This window comes from Capricornis sumatraensis, chromosome 20 (genome assembly GCF_032405125.1).
Source record: "Capricornis sumatraensis isolate serow.1 chromosome 20, serow.2, whole genome shotgun sequence".
NCBI lineage: Eukaryota > Metazoa > Chordata > Mammalia > Artiodactyla > Bovidae > Capricornis > Capricornis sumatraensis.
Genome location: NC_091088.1, coordinates 29381465 through 29391128, shown reverse-complemented (window position 1 = coordinate 29391128; position 9664 = coordinate 29381465).

Sequence of the window (9664 nt, the reverse complement as noted above, 5' to 3'; positions counted from 1 at the left end):
CATTTTACTGGAGGGACAAGTTGGGCTTAGATGGGGCAAATGACCTACACAAGAGCCCCGTGTAGGTGCTTGGTTATGAAATAATATAAAATATCTGCCCCCAGTTCCCAGACTAGGGCTCCTAAAACTCTTGTAATTTCCTAAGTGGTGAGAACATTAGAAGCATCTCTTGTTCTAATATTGGTCTTTGACCTCTGTGGCTGACACAGAGCTCCAGAAACCCTGGAAATTTCCTGGGTGACAGGACTGTCTTTTGTTCTAATGAAACAACTTGAGTGGGCTCGTGGGTGAGGGCAGGTCATGGGAAAAACCATGTCATGATTAGAAGTTTAGAATTTTAAGCCCCACTGCCCTCCACCCCCATTTCCTAGAGAAGGGAGAAGGGAAAAACAGAGTTAATGATTGATCATGCCTACGTGATGGAGCCTCCATTAAAATCTCCAAAGTATAGTGATTGGAGAGAATCTGGGTTGGTGAGTATATGAAGTCGCTGGGAGAATAGTGAGCCCAGATGGGACATGGAAGCTCCGTGTCCCTTCCCACATACCTTGCCCTGCGCATCTCTTCTATCTGCGTGCTCATCTGTGTCCTTAACCATATCCTTCAATAAACTGGTAAATGTAAGTGTTTCCCCGAGTTTTGGGATCTGCTCTCACAAAATAATCCAACCGAAGGAGAGAGGTTATTGGACCCTCCAAGCTATAGCCAGTGGGTCAGAAACTCAGGTGGCAATCTGGGCTTGTAACTGGCATTCTGACACTACCTCTGGTAGGTAGTGTCAGAAGTGAGTTAAATGTTAGGATATCCAGCTGGTGTTGCAAAGAATTGCTTGTGGTGGAGGAGAAACATATTGGGGGTCAGGCGTGTCACAAGTGAAGTGTTCTTTGTGAGCATGGCCGTGGTGTGAGAGTGAAGAGAGCACACAGGCGAGAAACATATAGTAAGAAAGAATTGGGTTTTTCCCGCACACACGGGAAGCTGAGTTTTCCCTTTGTGCTGGTGAAGCTTCTATTAATATTCAAACCCAGGACTCCCTGTTCTGTCTGCCATCTCTCCTCTCATTCCAAAGCTTGCCCCTGTGCTCCTTAAATAACCAGTTTCCTGGTGGCTCAGTGGTAAAGAATTCGCCTGCAATGCAAGAGCCACAGGTTTGATCCCTGGGTTGGGACGATCCCCTGGAGGAGGGCATGGCAACCCATTTCAGTATTCTTGCCTGGAGAATTCTATGGACAGAGGAGCCTAGCAGGCTACAGTCCATAGGGTTACAAAGAGTCGGACATGACTGAAGTGACTTGGCATGCATTACTATTTGTTGGTAAAGCTTAGTTTATATTTCTGTCTTTTCTGAACTTGATTTCTGCCAAAAGTTACCCTTCTGTCCCTTCCTCCCACCATGGATGAACCGTATTACATATGAGTCATGATAAGAGGGACAAGAGAAGGTAGGGGTTGTGCTAGGGGGGGAGAAATTCTGTAATATCCAGGATAAATTGTGAGGTGTAAAAGCTAAAGAGCGCATTGAGAAAATACAAGCATAAATTTATTCATTTAAATAATAACTCATTTTCTATTTTGTTTGTTTCAGTTGCATGGTATGTTAACTTTCAGCATATATTTATATCAGTTTAAACCACTACCCTCATTATGATTATTAAAAACGTAAGGTGGAAATTTCCTGGCAGTCCAGTGGTTAGGACTCAACGCTTTCGCTGCAGAGGACCTGGGTTCAATCCCTGGTCAGGGAGTTAAGATTCCACAAGCCACACAGAGTAAACAAACAAACAAAAAAAACTAAGGCAAAGACTGCCTTTATGCTTTATATTACCCAGCAGAACAAAGAACAGTTAAATAGACAATGATACAAGCTTTGTATTCAGAGACAAAAGCAAATTTTGTGTCAATTAAGAATGCATTTAGCTGCAAGTACCAGAAAACTCAACCAACAGTGGCTTCAAACAAAGGACAATCACTGTTAGATTACGTTAAGTCTGGATATATGCAGTGCCGTTATTGGTTCGGAATACAACTGATGTCAGGGTGGAAACAGTGGTCCCAGTTGGTGCCACTGCTCCAGGCATGACCTCACATAACCCGTCCAAAGGCAGGAAACACATGGAGGCCAGGAAGTGAGCATGTGAGTCTGTTTCTTTTTAATGGGAAAGAAAAAAATATATATATTTCCCGGAAGACACCAAAGGGTGTTCTATTATATCTCATTGGCCAAAAGAAAGCCAACTTTAGCTGCAGAGATAGCAGGGAAAACCTCTTTGCTGGGAGACAGGTAAGGATGAAGGGATTGGGCATGATGCTCCTTGGCAGCTCTGGTGCCTACCACGTATTGACTATGCTTGCAGAATCTCTGTGGCACTCTCCAACATGCTAGTTATGTTCTACTGTGAGGGGCTGAAGGCTTTCTCTTTTCTGCATGTTGGCATTCCCTTGGGGCTGAGAAATTACGCCTCTGGGAGCAAATCAGATGTGGAGGAGACACTGGAGATGAACACCAGCTCCCTCGCCCTTGAGTGGGGCAGCTCTAAGACATATTTCATGTCAATTTCCAGTGGGATTGAGCCCAACTGCGCACAGAAGTAACTTGTTTGTCCATGCACTCTGAATTGACTTCCTTGCCTTTTCTGTCTTCCTTCTCAGCTCTGGCACTGGTATTTTCTGAGGCTATATTCCAAAGAAACCACTTGTATTCAAGTCTTGACTTCCCTGGTGGCTCAGTGGTAAAGAATCCACTTGCCAATACAGGAGATGTGGGTTTGATCCCTGGTTTGGGAAGATCCCCAGGAGAAGGACTTCGCAACTCACCCCAGTATTCTTGCCTGGAGAATCCCCAGGGACAGAGGAGCCTGGCGGGCTACAGTCCACGGGATCACAAAGAGTTGGACACAACTGAGTGACTAAGCATAACACATATTTAAAGTCTTTTTTTAATTTTTCAGCTTTCTTGGTGGCTCAGCAGTAAAGAACCGGCTTGCCAATTCAGGAGACAGTGGTTCAATTTCTGGGTCAGAAGGTCCCCTGGAGAAGGGCATGACAACCCATTCCAGTATTCTCGTTTGGAGAATCCCATAGACAGAGGGGCCTGGTGGGCTATAGTGCATGGGGTCACAAAAGGGTCAGGCATGACTTAGCAACTGAACAACAACAATTCAACTCTTGCTTTCAAGTTAGCTTGCAGGGGAAATCCAGTCTTGCTAAGTGAACCTCTTCAACGTCAGTTCTGCTAACTGTGGAAGGGAGATAATCTCCGCTTGTGAGGGTTAATGACAAAACACATGAAAATACATTGTGAACTGTAGAGCATTAAATGGACAAAGGGATAACGTGAGCTGGAAAACACAAGGTGTTTTTCACCAAGCTACCAGTTTAGATTCCATTTCTGTAATTTCACCCAGACTTGCCAAGGACTGAATTCTTTGGGCAGAGATCCCTTCCTCTGACAGGTAAAGGAAGTGTAATTGTTAAAATGGTACTTCCCCTCAATCTCAGCTGAGAGCCTTGCTTTTATGGCTGTTACTGCACTAGAATTCCAATTAACTATTATTTCTTTAGAGATGGGGAGTTGGTGATAAAATGGACTACATGGTTGCATTACAGTTTTTAATATTCGGTATGTTGACAAAGATAAACAGCTCATTCTCTATTACAGGTACTCAACTGGAAATCTGTTGGGACTGCCTCAGAAAACTTTACCCCAGGTTTCATTTCTCCACAGGGAAAAAAGGGTGATTGTATTGGGTACAATCACCTTAATGAAGCCAGGCTTTTAAAACTAAAAAGCAACGTCATCTATTTCCATGTAGTTGAAAACCTCATCTTGGAAAAAAAAATATTTTTAATTGAAGTGTAGTTGATGTACAATATTGTGTCAGTCTCAGATGGACAGCAGAATGATATATTTTTCCAATTCTTTTCCATTATAGGTTATTACAAGATATTGAATATAGTTCCCTGCGCTGTACAGTAGGTAGAAAGGTGAAAGCCATGGTAATTTCAGGGTGGGGTTGAAGTAAATGCACCCTGGGTGACTGTCCATGCTGTGACCCCCATCTGTCTGCTTCAGTCATGTGTGACTCTTTGTGACCCCATGGACTGTAGCCCTCCAGGCTCCTCTGTCCATGGGATTCTCCAGGCAAGAATACTAGAATGGGTTGCCGTGCCCTCCTCCAGGGGATCTTCCCAACCCAGGGATCAAATCTGGGTCTCTCATGTCTCCAGCATTGGCAGGTGGGTTCTTTACCACTGGTGCCACCTGAGAAGCCCCTGTATATTATATTAAACCCTAAAAGTAAAACCACTGCTGCTTGAATTTAAAGCTGAGATGGCAGGGCAACTTTGGCAATGTGAGTACTTCAGCCAAGAAGCCACTTTTATGATGTTATACAGTGTTTTATAGACTTTCAGTGTTTTATAAATGTCAAATTTGACACCAGAGTTTTTATGTCCTGTTGTGGAACTTGGCACCCTATAGTAGGAGTTAGTTTGGCTGGACAATGGGGAGATGGGGACCTCAACTCTAGAAGTGGCTTTCTCCAAAAAGTGCTGTTGAGGGAGGTTGGATTTCTCCTTTGGGAGATGGAGTGGAAATATTAAAACTATCACTTACATTCTATTTTTAAAAAGGAATATATTATGCATATTTACATATTTTAGTACATGCATATAATTTATAAACAAACACACCTATATTTGGGGTGCACTTCTGAACATTTATTTCTACAAATAATAGACACTATCTGGCACTCTCTGTTTATTCTGATAAAAAGATTATTTTTAACAGCTTTATTGAGGTATTTGGGCTTCCCTGGTGGCTCAGCTGGTAAGGAACCCACCAGCCAGTGCAGGAGATGCAGGAGAGGAGGTTTCGATCCCTGGGGTGGGAAGATCCCCTGGAGGAGGAAATGGCAACCTGCTCCAGTATTCTTGCCTGGAAAATTCCAAGGCCAGAGGAACCTGGTGGGCTATAGTCCATGGGGCTGCAAAGAGTTGGACAGGACTGAGCGAATGACCACACTGAGGTATAACTGATCCACAAAAATGACGCGTATCTAATGTGTACAATTCAATGAGTTTGGGCAGCTGCATCCACTGGTGAAACCATGCCCACATTCCAGGTAACAAATATGTCCATCACCTCCCAAAGTTTCCTTACGTTCCTTTTTGAGTGTGTTTGTTTTTGTTTTGTTTTGGGGTAAGAAGAATTGACATGAGATTCACCCCCCCAACAGATTTTTAAGAGCACAATGCAATATCGTTAATGGCAGGCAAATTTTTCCTGAACAGGAATCAAACAAGTAAATCACACTTTGGCCAAAAATAAAGAAGCAGATCCATATACACTGAGGTTTCCAGGGTCTTGAACTCAAGGTCAGAAATTTGGGCTCTTTTCTTTTCACATGCCTTTGACTTACTCTCCAACTCTCTGTAAACTTCCGTCTCCCCTGCTTTTCTCTTCTTTTTCTTTCCTGACCTCTTCTCTCCTTCCTCATTTGTTCGCCTTTCCAGGTTGGTTTTTGGACATCTACTTCTGATGGGTCACTGCACTTGGTGTAGGGAGCAAGGTGGACAAAACTGACTTCTCTCTGTCCTTCCCTCCCACCGCTGGACTCATCGTGCCATTATGTCTTTTGTCCTGTAATAGCAGCCGTGTTAGTCGCTCCACTGTGTCAGATGCTTTGCAGCCCCACGGACTGTAACCCACCAGGATCCTCTGTCCATGGGATTCCCTAGGAGAAGAATACTGGAGTGGGTAGCCATTCCCTTCTCCAGGCATTCTTCCTGATCCACGGAATGAACCTGGATCTCCTACATTGCTGGCTGATTCTTTACTGTCTGAGCCACTAGGGAAGCCCTTTGTGTCCTGAGTCACTGTCTATCATTCCCTCCCACCTGTAGCCATTCATTTTTCTCTTTACAACTTACCCCTCTAGAAACATCCACATATTCAAGTGCCTTCTCTGACAGTCAGTATTCCATAAGCTGTCAGCTCCATGCAAGAGGCCTCTCTCTCTTGGATTTATGGCTTGGCAAAGCCATTTTGTAAAAAATGATTAATGATAATTAACATTTTAACTTCAGGCCATTTAATGACACTCGACAAAGGGGTCAAGTGAAACTCATGGGTGTCATATGTCAAATGTCACAGTGAAGGGAGGGGGCTGAATAGGAGCTGAGAATTAGAGGAAGAGAGAGTGGGAGGAACCACAGACAGAGCTTCTGCATCCACCGCCGGGCCTGTTGCCTCCTGGACCACGGTGATAATGATACCGCCTACACCAAAGATTAGAAGTGTCTTTGCTTCAGTTAGAATGTATGCTGGAGTATTCAGTTTTGTACTAAATGCAATAACAGCCCATGCCCTTCTGCCACATGCATTCAATGTTCAGCATACTGCATGTTAAGTAAAGTCCACTGGATACCCAGCATTGAGGGACTTCATTTCCTGAACATCCCAGGCTTGGTCACCCTACAGCTGGCTCCTCATCTCTGAAGTCTCTGAACTGACATCCTCCACGCCCATTCATCTTTGTGCCATCGTTTCACTTCCTCTCCCCAATCCAGGCTCCATTTCTGCTTTCCCCCCACATATTACTTTCCCTCTCTTTTGCTCACTGAAAGTTTACAGCTTTCACCAGTGCTCAGGAATACCCTCCCCAAGGATAGCCCCATCCCGCTGCTCTGCCCCAACCTTAGGGATGGAGCCTAAACACCAACCACCACCAACAAAAGGCTGAGCATAAGGTGAAACCAAGAACCAACATGTTTCAGTAATGGAAGGCTGGAAAATCTCATTGACAGGGAAGCCTGGTGGTTACAGTCCATGGGGTTGCAACAAGCTGGACATGACTGAGCAACTAACACACACATTTATTTATTTAGCTTCGCTGGGTCTTAGTTGCGGCATGTGGGATCTGGTTTCCTGACCAGGGATGAAACCAAGGCCCCCTGCATTGTGAGGGTGCAGTCTTAGCCACTCGACCACCAGGGTCGTCTCAATATCCACATTCTTAAGCACACCACCACACCACCTCTCGACTAGCTGAGTGTGTCATGGTGGCCACACAGCAGGGGAAGGGCAGACACAAAGAGTAGGTACCAATACAAAGCTTCCTTTTCAAAAACATTTATTTAAAATGTAAAAGTGAGTATGTGTAAAGGAAAATATCAAGAGAAAATGGTGCAAGTTTGGCTATGGCCTGAACCTTAAAAGTGAAATGAAAATTAGCATAGCTGATAGCTCTGACACAAACAGCTGAATCCAGTAAATGGTGCTAGTGGGTGTGTCTGAGGAGCCAGAGATAAAAATGAGGAGCTTTCCAATGTAATAAAAAAAAAAAATCCCCACTGTTCGGCCCAGGGACAGTCCCTGTGGTAGGCAGCGTTCTGACCTTGCCTCGCGTGTCAATGTCAATAGCTGTTGTCACCAGTCAGTGGGCCTCCCGTTTGGTACTTAGAGATTCTCTTTATGCACTTAAAAGGCATCATTAGTACCAAGTGGCTATTAAAGCAGTCTTGCTGTTCAGAACGATTTTCTGAAGCAAATGCAGAGGAAGCGTGTTGAGGGTTGAAGTCATTAGCTGAGACCACAGAAGGACTGACCGTGGGCAATGATGCCATTAATCCTGATAAGGGGAAGCGTGAGCAATTCATAAAAATCTGCTGGTGAGGTTTCTCCCTAAATGGACACCCGGGAGAGTGACCCCATGTCTTTGCTCTAGCTAAGAGGGACACGTGTGAGCTGTGACATCGACTTGGCAGAAGGAACAGGGCAGGCGGGGGTGGGGACAGTGATTTCAAGCTTCCCTGGGGAGGCAGGGACCATGGGGGTACAGTCATAGGAAAAGAAGTTGCAGGTAGCAATTTATATAATGCGTACTATGGACCAGGTACACAATTCTAATGCTTTACATATTAACTCTTTCATCTTCACCACAGTCCAATGAGGCAGGCACTATTATAATTCCCATTTTAGAGATGAGCAAGCTGAGGTCCAGACAGGTTATGCCATTTGCCTCAGGTGGCACAGCCTGTAAATTGCAAAGCTGGGATTTAAACTCATAGGTCTGCTTTTAGAAGTCATGTTCTTATCACTTTGCTCCCAGCATGGTCTTAGAGTAGAGACACTCAGCCTCCTTCTCTCTTCCCTTGAAGGATGGCATGGACTTTGGGGGTCACACAGACCTGGGTGGAAACCCCAACTCTGTCATTTTCCAGATGTGGCATCTTGGAAAAAGGACTTTGCTTCTTTTCATGTGTGTGTTTTATTTTATTTAATTAATTTTGAAATTTTGGTTGCGCTGGATCTGTTTCAGCATGCAGGCTTTCTAGTTGAAGCATGAGGGCTTAATTGCCCCGCAGCATGTGAGATTTCAGTCCCCTGACCAGGGATCGAACCCACACCCCCTGCATTGGAAGGTAGATTCTTAACCACTGGATCACCAGAGAAGTCCCAGGACTTGGCTTCTTAAAACTCAGTTTCTTCCTTTATAGAGTGCTATGAAATTATATGTGGTGTCAGAGACTTAATGGTTCTTGAATATATGTTACTGGCTTCTTCCCCATCAAGGCTGCAGACATGATCACCAAGGCAGGATGTTGATGGGGGAATATGATTGGCAGCTAGATGCCTGCCCAACCAGCATCTCTTTGGCTAGTGGCTGGTGTAGGTCATTGGTCAGAGAGTCAGCACCCTTTTCTCAGTCACCTACTTCCTAACTGGACTTGTTTAACTTGGGTTCTCGGTTACGGTCTGCTATGAGCTAAATGTTTATGGCCCTCCAGAACCCCTATGTTGAAGCCTTCAACCTGATGGGACTGTATTTGAAGACAGGGCCTGTGCAGAGGTGATAAAGGTCAAATGAGGCCGTAAGGGTAGGCCCCCAATCCTATAGGACTGGTGCCCTTGTAAGTAGAGGAAGAAGCACCAGCATTCTCTCTTTCCACCATGAGAGGGTACCATGATACTGTGGCCACCTGTGAGCCAAGAAGAAAACTCTCACTAGAAAGCAGATCGGCTTGCACCTTGGTCGTGAACTTCCCAGACTGGAATTGTGAGAAAATAAATGTCTGTTGTTTAAGCCACTCAGGCTGTGGTGTTTTGTTACGGCAGCCTTAGCTGACTAAGCCAGGACCCCAAATCCACAGGCTGAATGGGAGAACAGTAAACTCTGCAATTCTTTCAGAACTGTGCCTTAGCGATGATCCCGATTTGGGTAAAGATTGTTATTATTCAGCCTCTAAGTCATGTTTGACCCTGTGACCCCATGAACTGCAGCACGCCAGGCTTTCTTGCCCTTCACTATCTCCCAGAGTTTGCTCAGACTCATGTCCATTGAGTTGATGATGCCATCCAACCATCTCATCCTCTGTTGCCCCCTTCTCTTCCCGCCCTCAATATTTCCCAGCATTAGGTCTTTTCCAATGAGTTGGCTGTTCACATCAAGGTGGCCACAGTATTGGAGCTTCAGATTCAGCATCAGTCCTTCCAATGAATATTCAAGATTGATTTCCTTAAGGATTGACTGGTTTGATCCCCTTGCTGTCCAAGGGACTCTCAAGTGTCTTCTCCAGCACCACAGTTTAAAAGTACCAATTCTTCAGGTCCAGCTCTCTACTACAAACTCTATGCTACTCCTCCCATTAAATGGTAGAGTTG